Source organism: Trichechus manatus, unplaced genomic scaffold, assembly GCF_000243295.1.
Source record: "Trichechus manatus latirostris isolate Lorelei unplaced genomic scaffold, TriManLat1.0 scaffold00061, whole genome shotgun sequence".
NCBI lineage: Eukaryota > Metazoa > Chordata > Mammalia > Sirenia > Trichechidae > Trichechus > Trichechus manatus.
Genome location: NW_004443997.1, coordinates 237,590 through 248,675, shown reverse-complemented (window position 1 = coordinate 248,675; position 11,086 = coordinate 237,590). Strand labels below are relative to the sequence as shown.

At 48.1% G+C, this 11,086-nt stretch overlaps 1 protein-coding gene across 1 annotated transcript in view; it reads left to right on the top strand.

Moving 5' to 3' along the window:
- The window catches only part of ZMAT5 (zinc finger matrin-type 5), a 29,070-nt gene that overhangs the window by 2,522 nt on the left and 15,462 nt on the right, over positions 1–11,086 (top strand). The window lies entirely within an intron of this gene.

The window sequence follows — 11,086 nt, the reverse complement described above, 5'->3', positions numbered from 1 at the left end:
CAGAGCAGTCAGCGGTGGTAGCCGGGCACCATCTAGCTGTACTGGACTCAGTCCGGTGAAGGTCTTGGTAGCTGTGGACAATTAGTCCTTTGGACTAATTCCCTTAAACATTTTAACTGCATTTATAAATTTAACATATTTGATTTCCTTTTTAAGTACTTCAGATGCATAACCTAACAAGCATAATTTCGCCAGAATACTTAAACAGTTTTAGAAAATCTAATAAATTAAACTTATAAGCATAATGAATTTCATGTTCTTGCAAATAGTCCAATAGTTTTCACAGACTTAGTCAAATTCTCTTATGTCAGTGGTTCTCAGTCTGGGGAGCAAAAAAAAAACAAATTACAAATTCCCCCTCTTGATATTGAATTAGAATATGGCCACACCCCTTCAGTAGTTTTTACAGGACCCTAGAGCCCTGGTGGCATAGTGGTTAAGAGCTTGGCTGCTGACAAAAGGCTGGCAGTTTGAATCCACCAGCCACTCCTTTGAATTCTACTCTGTCCTGTAGGGTTGCTGTGAGTCGGAATTGACTTGACAGCAACGGGTTTGGTTTTAGATGATTCTATTTGCAGCCATTGTTTCTAACCACTGTTGACCCTTCAAAATCACAAGTCTAATATCAATTACTGACCTATTTTACCAATTACCTAACTATATATTTTAACCTTTGTGTTTTAAATTGGAATCACAATGCTCATCTGTCAGATACTCAAAATGCCAAATTCTTCGAAATATTACAGATACTTTTTAATATAAAATCCTGATTATTACTAATCTTAGGGCAAGAATATTAATACAGAGAGTTTGATTTACTCTACTGCCTGTATTTTCAATTCTAAGCTTTCCAGGAATATTACAGGACACTTACACAGTAAGAAAATAGTTTCATCCACTCAAATGAATTATGCTTAGCATTCCAAGCAAATTGGGGTTACCATCACAGTGAGCTGAGGTTATTCATAATCACATTGATTTCTGACTGGGGCAAGAATCCAGAGGCGTGTGTCACTCCAGATATCATTGCTGATGTCAGATGGATCTTGGCTAAAAGCAGAGAATACCAGAAAGGTGTTTACCTGTGTTTTATTGACTATGTAAAGACATTCAACTGTGAGGATCATAACAAGTTATGGATAACATTGTGAAGAGTGGGAATTCTAGAACACTTAATTGTGTTCATGTGGAACCTATACAGTTGTTCGAATAGAACAAGGGGATACTGCATGGTTTATATTCAGAAAAGGTGTGTGTCTGGGTTGTATCCTCTCACCATACGTATTCAATCTGTATGCTGAGCAAATAATCTGAGAAATTGGGCTACGTGAAGAACATGGCATCAGGATTGGAGGAATTCTCATTAACAACCTGTGATATGCAAATGGCACAACTTGCTTGCTGAAAGTGAAGAGTACAATCAAAGACTACAGCCTTCAATGTGGATTACGCCTCAACATAAAAAAAAAAAAAAATCCTCACAACTGGACTAATAAGCAACATCATGATAAATGGAGAAAATATTGAAGTTGTCAAGGATTTCATTCTACTTGAATCCACAGTCAACACCCACAGAAGCCGCAGTCAAGAAATCAAATGACATATTACATTGGGCACATCTACTGCAAAAGACCTCTTTAAAGTGTTAAGAAGCAAAGATGTCACTTTGAGGACTAAGGTGCGTCTGACCCAAGCCATAGTATTTTCAAACACCTCGTTTGCATGCGAAAGCTGGACAGTGAATAAGGAAGACCCAAGAAGAGTCTATGCCTTTGAATTATGGTGATGGTGAAGAATATTGAATATACCATGGACTGCCAGAAGAACAAACAAATCTGTCTTGGAAAAGCACAGCCAGAATGCTCCTTAGAAGCGAGGATGACAAGACTTCGTCTCACATACTTTGGACGTGTTATCAAGAGGCACCAGTCACTGGAGAAGGACATTATGCTTGATAAAGTAGAGGGTCGGCAAAAAAGAGAAAGACTCTCAACAAGATGGGTTGACACAGTGGCTACAGCGGTGGGCTTAAGCATAACGATTGTGAGGATGGCGCATGACTGGGCAACATTTTATTCTTTTTGACATAGGTTCACCATGAGTTGGAACGACTCGACAGCACCACCACCAACATGTCCACCCAGAGTGACTGTTTCTAGCAGAGGCTGCCTTTAGGATGCAGGGAATGAAGAGGTCATTGAGCAGGGGGATGCTGAATACTCCAGGCATTTGTTTCTTAGGGGCTCCCTACACTAGGATCGAGGTTGTTGGTGGTTCGGAGTTAGAATTCTCACCTTCCATGCAGGAGACCCAGGTTCAGTTCCTGGCCAGTGAACCTCATGTTCAGCCACCACCGGTTTTGTCGATGGTAGCTTGTGTGTCACTGTGATGCTGAGCAGGTTTTAGCAGGGCTGACAGACTAAGACAGACTGGGAAGAAAGGCCTGGTGATCTACTTCCAAAAATCAGCCAATGAAAACCCTGTGGATCACTACGGTCCAATCTGCAACCGATCACGGGGATGGCGCAGGACTGGGCAGCATTGGGTTCCATTGTGCGTAGGGTCGCCAAGAATCGGTAGCTGACTTGACAGCAGCTAAGAACAGCAATACTAGGATCAGTGGTTAAAAATGCAGATTTCTGGTCCTTGTTCCAGATCTATTGAGTCAGAATTGCTGGGGATCTGACCCAGGAGGCTTCATTTTTAGCAAGTTCCCCAGTGGGAGCTATGGAAGGTTTTCAGCAGCAGTTCTTTTAGAAGGATTGATCTGATGTTGCCCAGGTGAGGTGGACCGAGGAGGCTGTGTCCAAATATGAGGATTGGACTTGGGCAGCAATGACAATGGTGATGGCAAGGGACAGATGATATTTGAAGCCCAGACTGGGGGTGGGAGAAGAAAGAGGCAGTGGTGGTTCTGAGTCTCGGTATTTGGTTCAGGAGCCTCCTTCAGACTATTTTTACCTTTCTTGTTTGGAAACTCTGGGCCCCTGGGACCTGTAACCATCTGATGAGAAACTGTGTCTCCAGCCTGCAGCTCCCTGGAGCCCAGATTTGGGTGCAGCTGACCTTCACCGGGTTTTGGGGTGTGCTAGACAAACCAGATTTGGTTGGAACTAGGGTCGCCCTGTCAGCCTTCAGCCAGGTGCTAAGAGAAATGTCTTCCTCTGTCCCTTTCAGCCACCACCGCTACCTTGTTCGTGCACATGAAACAGGTCACTGAAACCATCCACGGCAACCTCTTAAGGGAGAAAAAGGACAAATTTTCCACTTTTTTGAAGGGAGTTTTTTTTAGATGTTTTTGGAACAATGCATGTTAAATGTCAAATAGAAAAACACAATGGAAAAAATCTCACACATAATCCCATTATCCAGACATAACCACAGTAAATGTTTTTTGTCTGTTCTAGTTTTTTTCCATGTATGTGTTCACAGAAAGGAGAGCAGTTTCTTTCTTCTTAAAAAAAGTGATATCATACTGTCCATATTGTTATGATACGAGAATGAACATTTGTCTACATGAGGGAATGTTTCCTTGGACTTGACTTTTAATGGTGTGTGGTACTCCATTGAACAGATGTGGCTCGTGTAGGGTGTGAGTCCTGTTGCTCCTTTGCCAACTGTGGGCTCTCTCTGCCCTCAGTGTTTTCCTGGGTAAGATGAGGATAACAGTAGAACCAACCTCACAGGCTATGTGCATCATGTCACTGATCCTCACTGCCACCCACACAGGGCACTGAGCAGCATCCTGGCATGTAGTAAGCAATGGTAAACTGTCAGCTGTTCTTGTTGGGAGTCCCTGGGTGCAAATGGTTAATGTGCCTGGCTGCTAACCAAAAGGTTAGAAGTTCGAGTCCACCCAGAGGTGCCTTGGAAGTAAGGCCTCGTGATCTACTTCCAAAAGATCACAACTATTGAAAACCCTATGGAGCACAGTTCTACTGACACACATGGGGTCGCCATGAGTTGGAATCAGCTTAATGGCAGCTGGTTTGGTTCATACTGTTGAACATTTGGATAAGCTACGTTGCCGTGACTATCTTGATACCCAGATCTGTGTGGTCATCTCTGATCATTTCCTTGGAAGAATTCCCTGTTGGGTGCAGGTACTCCTGCTTGGTGCCCCCGACACTCTGTGCGTCATTCTGCTGCAGGGCTCGTTACCCGGTACTGTTACTGAGGGGCATATCGTTGGTCACACAAGCATATACTCAGTGTCCCTGCTTGTGAGAGCAGGGACTGTATGCCTTGAGATGTGGACTCCAGTCTAGCAGAGAGTGCGTGGCTAATACTTGCCTGATGAAGGGATGAATGAAAAGAGAACCGTGGAGCCTTAGGGTCGTGCACATATGAATGGAAGGAGGGGCCCCCGTGGACTTGGCTCAGGAGTGTTTTGGAATAAGGGATAGTTTGTACCTCTGGCCATCAAAGATTGTAAAGTGATTTAGTTTTTTCATTCATTTATTCCGCTGTATTAGTTATCTATTGCTGCATAACAGATTACCCCAAAACTTAGGGGCTTAAAACAACAAACATTTATTATCTCACAGTTTCTGAGTGTCAGGAATTTGAGAGTAGCTTAGCTGAGTGGTTCTGGCTCGGGGTCACTCATGAGGTTGCAGTCAAGCTAACAGCAAGGGCTGCAGTCTCATCTGAAGGCTTAACTGGGACTGGAAGATCGGCTTCCAGGCTTCCTCATGTGGCTGTTGGCCAGAAGCCTCGGTTCCTTGTCACATGGGCCTCACCATACAGCTACTCACAATATAGCTGCCAACTTCCCAGAGAGTGAGTGATTAGAGAGAGAGAGACGAAAACGAAAGCCACAGTATCTTTTATAACCTAATCTTGAAAGTGACATACCATCACCCCTGCTGTATTCTCTTGAAAACACAGACAAACCTTGGTACATCGTGGGAGAGGACTGCACAAGGGTGTGAATACCAGGAGGTGGAGATCATTGGGGGCCATCTCAGAGACTGTTACCACACCCACAAACGCATACTGATCAGTGTCTGTGTGCCAGACACTGTGCTAAGCACCTAACATGCACGATTTAATCCTCAAAGTAACTGATGAAATAGTATTACTATCCCTGTTTTACAGATGAGGCATAGAGGATAAGTAGTTTGCTGAAAGGATTGTTTTATTGTTAGTTGCTGTTGAGTCAGATCCATCTCGTGGCAACCTTATGTACAACAGAATGAAACATTGCCCAGTCCTGCACCATCTTCACAGTCATTGGTATGTTTTGTCCATTGGTGTGGCTATTGTGTCATTCCGTCTCACTGAGGGTTACACAGTCTGAAAGTAGCAAGGATGGGACTCTGACCCAGGTTGAATGATTAGGATAGTTGTATTTAAGGAAAAACAACTTCAGAAGATTGGCTTGAATGGTCTGTGTGACTTAATCAAACTCTTGCCCTCTCTGTTCTTCAGTCTCATCTACTCCTTCAGGAGTGTTTCTCTGAGTGCCGTCTGTGGACTCTGCATCAGAACCTCCATAGATCCTGGCTCCTCTCAGACCAGCTGAGTTAGAAATTGCTGTGGGTGCGGCTCCCACTGCTCTAGACTGCCAGGAGCGAGATGATGCACCTTGCCCCAAGAGGTGGTGGAAGGCAAACCTATGAACAAGGTCAGGATGAGAGGCTGTGTTTGAGGGACACCCTAACATACTGGCAGGGAAGATGTTTGGGTCTGTGTGGTACTTCTGTGGAAGCAGAGTCCTAAGCAGGACAGTCTGTGGCCACCCCTGTGGGGCCATTCTGCTGCCATTGCCTCCAGACGGCAGGCATGTGTGATACCAGGACATTGCCATGCTCCTGGTAGGCGCTGGAAAGCCATCCTCTGGCTGCAGTTTACTGTTTTCCTGGGGTCTGGTGGTGCCATAATTAGAAGAAATGACAGGTGAGCCTGAGGACAACATGTGGTGAGCAAAGTCCAGGATAATTACAGTGCACATCCCAGCTCCTGGCCAGGGCCGAGCTGTTGGCTTATTTTAGCCCTGTGCCAAAGCTAACTCAGGACCCAAGGCACACACAATGCGAGGAACCGAGAATACTGATGAAGCACGAATGTCTGCCCCACGACAGCCTCTCAGTGGGCTGGTGGGTGGGGAGAGAATGGGGTCTGGGGTCAGCCACACCCGAGCTTGAATCCTGGCTGTGTAGTGCCTTGGCTGGGGGCCTTGCTGCTCAGAACTTTGGTCCTCCACCCCGCCAGTCTGAGGGTGTGTGGGAGGGAGCCTTCCGCACTCAGGGTGAGGCGTTATCCTTATGCTTGCCCCTCCTAGCCGTGGCTTTGCGCAAATTAGGAGTATTTCTGAGTCTATTTCCTCATCTGCGAAATGGGACGCCTTCCTCTCTCCCTCAGAGGATCTCTGAGGATTAAATAAGATCATGAAAACCAAGTGCCTAGCATGCAGGAATCAACTCTGAAGCTATGTCTCCCCATTCCACCATTCCCTTTTCTTTCCTCTTCCATCCCAGTGTCCCAGCTAGTTAGTGATCTTTTCTTTAAGCCCAAAGGACTGAAGTCAGGTTCCACGGGACGACTCGGTGTGGCTTAAGCCTGTAGAACAGGGTTAAATGGTGACCGCCCAGCTGGCCAGGCCCAGGGTGCTGCTGAGACAGAAGTCCCGGTGGGGGCTGGTGGAGAGACAGCTGCCTTGGGGGCTTTCCGTTTCTCTTTTCTATTAATGTTCCTCATCCCCAGATTTCAGCTGAGGAGCAGAGGGCATGAACGATGCTGTCGGTGAGCCGGGGAGGGGGCTTCAGACTCTGCAGTTCACTCACTCTCTCATTCCACAAGCACTTATGTGGCACTAGCGTGTGCCAGGTCCTGGTCCTACAGCAGTCGGACAAGCAGACAGAGTGCTCTGTGCACGTGGAGCTTCCATTCTGATGGGGAGGCAGATGACGGGCGCGACGGTAGGTCAGCATGTGAGAAGGCGACTTGTGCTGTGGAAGACTGAGCTGGTTGTAAGGGGCCAGGAGTGCCTGCAGCTGCAATTTTAAATTGGGTGTCAGGAGGGAGCTGCCTGGATAATAATAGTAACAGAAACAGCCTCCATTCTTTGAGCACCAGCTGTATGCTAGGCACCTTACTTATACCGCCTTAGTAGGTCCTAAGCAGTGGTGGGAGCCCTGTTCTATAGCAAAGAACAGACTCAGGGGGATGATCATTTTCCTGAGATCATCCAGATTATAGATGGCAGAGCTAGGATTTGAATCCCAACCTGTGCGTCCCAAGAAGGTTGCCCCACTGACCTTGCCTACTGCACCTTGGCCACAAGGAGCCAGCCCTGTCACCTGGTGAAGCTCCAAGGAGCCAGCAGATGTTGTTGTAACCGTGGTCCCTGGGAGCGGTGGGTGGCACCACCTGTGTTCCCGGCAAGGGAGTGGGGCCGGATTGTTCTGTGTTCCGGACAAGGGCTCGCTCACATGCTGAGTAGTGAGCCAGCCTCAGGATGATGAATCACGGGCAGAGAGGGCCAGCTTAGTCAGCACCCCATGCTGGTGTCTGGGTGCTTGCTGTCTAGAGACACTCCAGCTGTCCCCTGCATCCCCCTTACCTGACCCTCACCTCAGGGCTGCCAAGTGCAGTGGTGCAGGTTGTGCCTTGTACAAGGACACCTGGCTGAGGGGATGAGTCAGAGCTGAAATCCAGCCCATGTGCCGCTGGCCCCTTTGTGTGTCTGGAAGATGCACAAAGGCCTTAGAGTAGGAGGGTTGGGTTAAGAGTCCTAGAAGTACAGTCCAGGCAGTGCTTGGCCAAGATCACCTTGCTGAAGGCCAGTGTTCTTGCCCAGGAGCAGGCCTATGCTTCCATGAGGATGGGCCTGGGAGGTAGGCAAGAAGCACTGGCCCCACAGCAGCCAGTTTGCTCCCCTGACATCCTTCCTGGGTGGCAGGGGCTTAGCAGAGCTATCATGGTAGAGCAGGAGCTGGGGCTGCTGGGGGGGGCCGAGGGTCCAGTCCCACCTCTGCCTCTTGTGCGGTGTTCTTTGAGCAACTCACTTCGCCTCTCCTGGACTCACTTTCCTCATCTGTAACACTGACCACCAGACCCCAAAGGTCACTTTGATACTGACATTTTATTCCTTGTCGTGAGCCTCTGCTTTTGGAGACATGGGCTTTTGGAGGCCACTAATAGTGATGGTGATGGCAACCAGCATTGACTGGGGGCCTCTTGACCTCTGTGCTAAGTGCCTGTCATAGCAACTTCATGATGTGGATGCTGTTATTACCCCAGTTTTCATTGGAGGAAACTGAGGCTGAAGTTAAACAATTGCCCAAGGTCACAGAGGTAGAAAGTGGTGGCATCTGGATTTAACCCAGACTGTCTGGCTTCAGAGCCCAGCTGTCAGCTCTTTCCCCACATGGCTCCCCGTGCACGGGAATGACGTGATGGCAGGCCCTATGCTCAGTCTCTCCCTGGGCCGAGTGTCCTCCTCTGCGATGGGGGTGGTATGACCTGCTCTGCAGGGTGAGATGGTCAGTGAAGCATCCTGGTCATGCTCCGTGGGCTCCAGGTCTGGAGGGACCATGCTGCTGGCATTCTCCCTAGCTTGAGTGCTGGATGTGCTTGGTGGAGGGCACAGTCGTGGGCATCTCCTCATCTGATCATCAAATATTAGATCTGGAGAGACCCTTAGAGGTCACCTGATCCAGCCACCCTCTTGCTGCTTTACACATGGGGAAACTGAGGCCCAGAGAGGGCAAGGCACCAAGCCAGAGCCTTCCTGTGGTCCTGGCAGAGCTGGGACTAGAACACAGGGTCCCGTTGACCTGTCCTCAACTGCTGAGAATGTCCCATGTGCCAGGCCTGAGCCGGGTACCACAGAAGAGGGTGGCCAGGGTAGGCAAATGAGGCATAGGCAGGCAGAGCTGCTGCCTGGTCATCATTTGGGTCAGTGTTGCTGAGCGGGTGGGAAGAAGAGAGGGGAGGGCCGCATGGTCTTGATTTCCTGGTGGATTGGTATTTGGGACAGTTGACACAGTGGAGTGAACACAGGCTTTCCCAGCAGACCTGAGCCCCAGGCTGCTCTGCCCTTTCTAGAGGGGTGCCCTCTCTGAGCATCAGTTTCCTTATTTGTAAAATGGAGAGTATAATACATATCTCTTGGGGTTTAAAGTGGCCAGCATGGTCCCAGGATACAGTCAGAGATTAACAAAGGAAAGCTGTGGTCAGTATGATTTGTTGAGAGGAGACTTTTCCTAAGTGATTAGGAACGTGGGCTCTAGAGTCACACTGCCAGAATTCTAAGCCCAGCTCAGCTCCTTTCTACTGGGGTGGCCTTGGGTCAGTCACTTCACTTCTCAGAGCCTCAGTTCCCTCATCTGAAAAGGTATAACAGTCCCTACCTCACAGGTTGTCCTGAAGGTTAAATGAGATGATGCATTTAAAGCTTGAGCCTAGAGCCTGGCACATAGTAGGTGCTCAATAAATTATTAGCCCTACTAATAGGTAGGAGCCCTGCTGGTGCGGTGGTTCAGAGCTTGGCTGCTAACCAAAAGGTCAGCAGTTCGAATTCACTAGCCACTCCTTGAAAACGCTATGGGGTAGTTCTACTGTGTCTTACAGAGTTGTTATGAGTCAGAATTGACTCGATGGCAGCAGCTTTGGTTTGGTTTTGGTTTAGTAATAGGTAATATTGAGTACTTGCTCAATGCTGGACATTATTATTGTTATTTTGACTGCTATTACTCTCTTATTAATAATCCATTCAAATGAGCTAACTTTTCTTTATCACTCCCTAAGCAATCAGCCAATCAGACCCACCATCTCATTTTCCTACAGCAAAAGGAGAGGCCTACAGAGGAGAAATTACTTGTCCAAGGTCACACAGCCAGCTTCTCAATGTCCAGTGTGGTTTTGTCCAGCTAAATCTGCTGCAGAGCCACTGTTCCATCTTGGTCTCCTGAAGGGACACCCCTCCCTGCCCCTTCCTGCCCCATTACTCTCCAGAGTCAGCAGCTCCTCAAAGCGTCAAGCTTTGGGAATGGCTTGGTTAAGCACTTGGCTGTTAAACGTTCATCTCGTAAATTACAATTTCAATTGAATTCCTATAAGTTTATTGGCAAGACAGGGTATATTAGAGCTGCCAAATTTAATATATCAAGTCCGTGTGTCTGGGACATGGTTTCTCATCAGTAATGGGAGAAGAGAGGTTTTATACGTTTTCATTTTGAATGACTGTCTATTCCTGATCCCATTACAGCCCTTGAGTTAATGGCTGGCTGTCTCTGTCTGCCGCAGGAACAGCTTTCTCCATCAAATCACTTGGAGCCTGGACTGTCCAGGAGGCTGATTTCTCTCTGCGTCTCTCCCCGGTCTCTTCCCCTCAAGATGCATTCCCCTCAGTCCTCCCTGTTGATCGGGTTCCAGCTTCACCTTATTTACTGGGCCCTAGGAGTCTGGGGGCAACCCTAGTAGTGCAGTGGTTAAGAGCTTGGCTGCTAACCAAAAGGTTAGCTGTTCAAATCCACCAGCCATTCCTTAGAAACCCTATGGGGCAGTTTTACTCTGTCCTATAGTGTCGCTATGAGTCAGAATTGACTCGATGGCAACGGGCATTGGGGAGTCTGGGACTTTGGCTACTAGCTGGGGCTGCTTCCTCGTGACCTTGGGAAGTCACTGTCATTTATCCCCTGGGCCTCAGGTACCTGTTCTGTGAAATGAAGGCTCAGACTGTGGACCTCACCTCACTTCTAGCTCCAGGGCGAGAGGTTCTACCTCTGCAGATCCCACTTGATGGCCCTGAGTGGGTCCACTCCTCCTCTGGTCTTGTGGCACCAAACTGGGACCTGAGAGTTTTCCATGAGAGTCATAGAATTGCCACCCACCTTGGGCTGCAGAGCTCCTGGATCAGGTGTGGTCCCCATCGCTAAGGGGTTTTGAGACCCTGCAACATTCTCGTTTCCTGCTGTGATTGGCTGGAGACCTGTCATCTGAGCATTTAGCTGAACTCCTCAGGAAGCTCTTTGGATTTGCTGCCTGAACCCTCTTCAGCTTCTCTAGGCTGTGAAAAAGAGGACCCCCTGACAGCGTAATGTCATGGAAGCAACAATTTTAGGGGACCTGGGTTTGC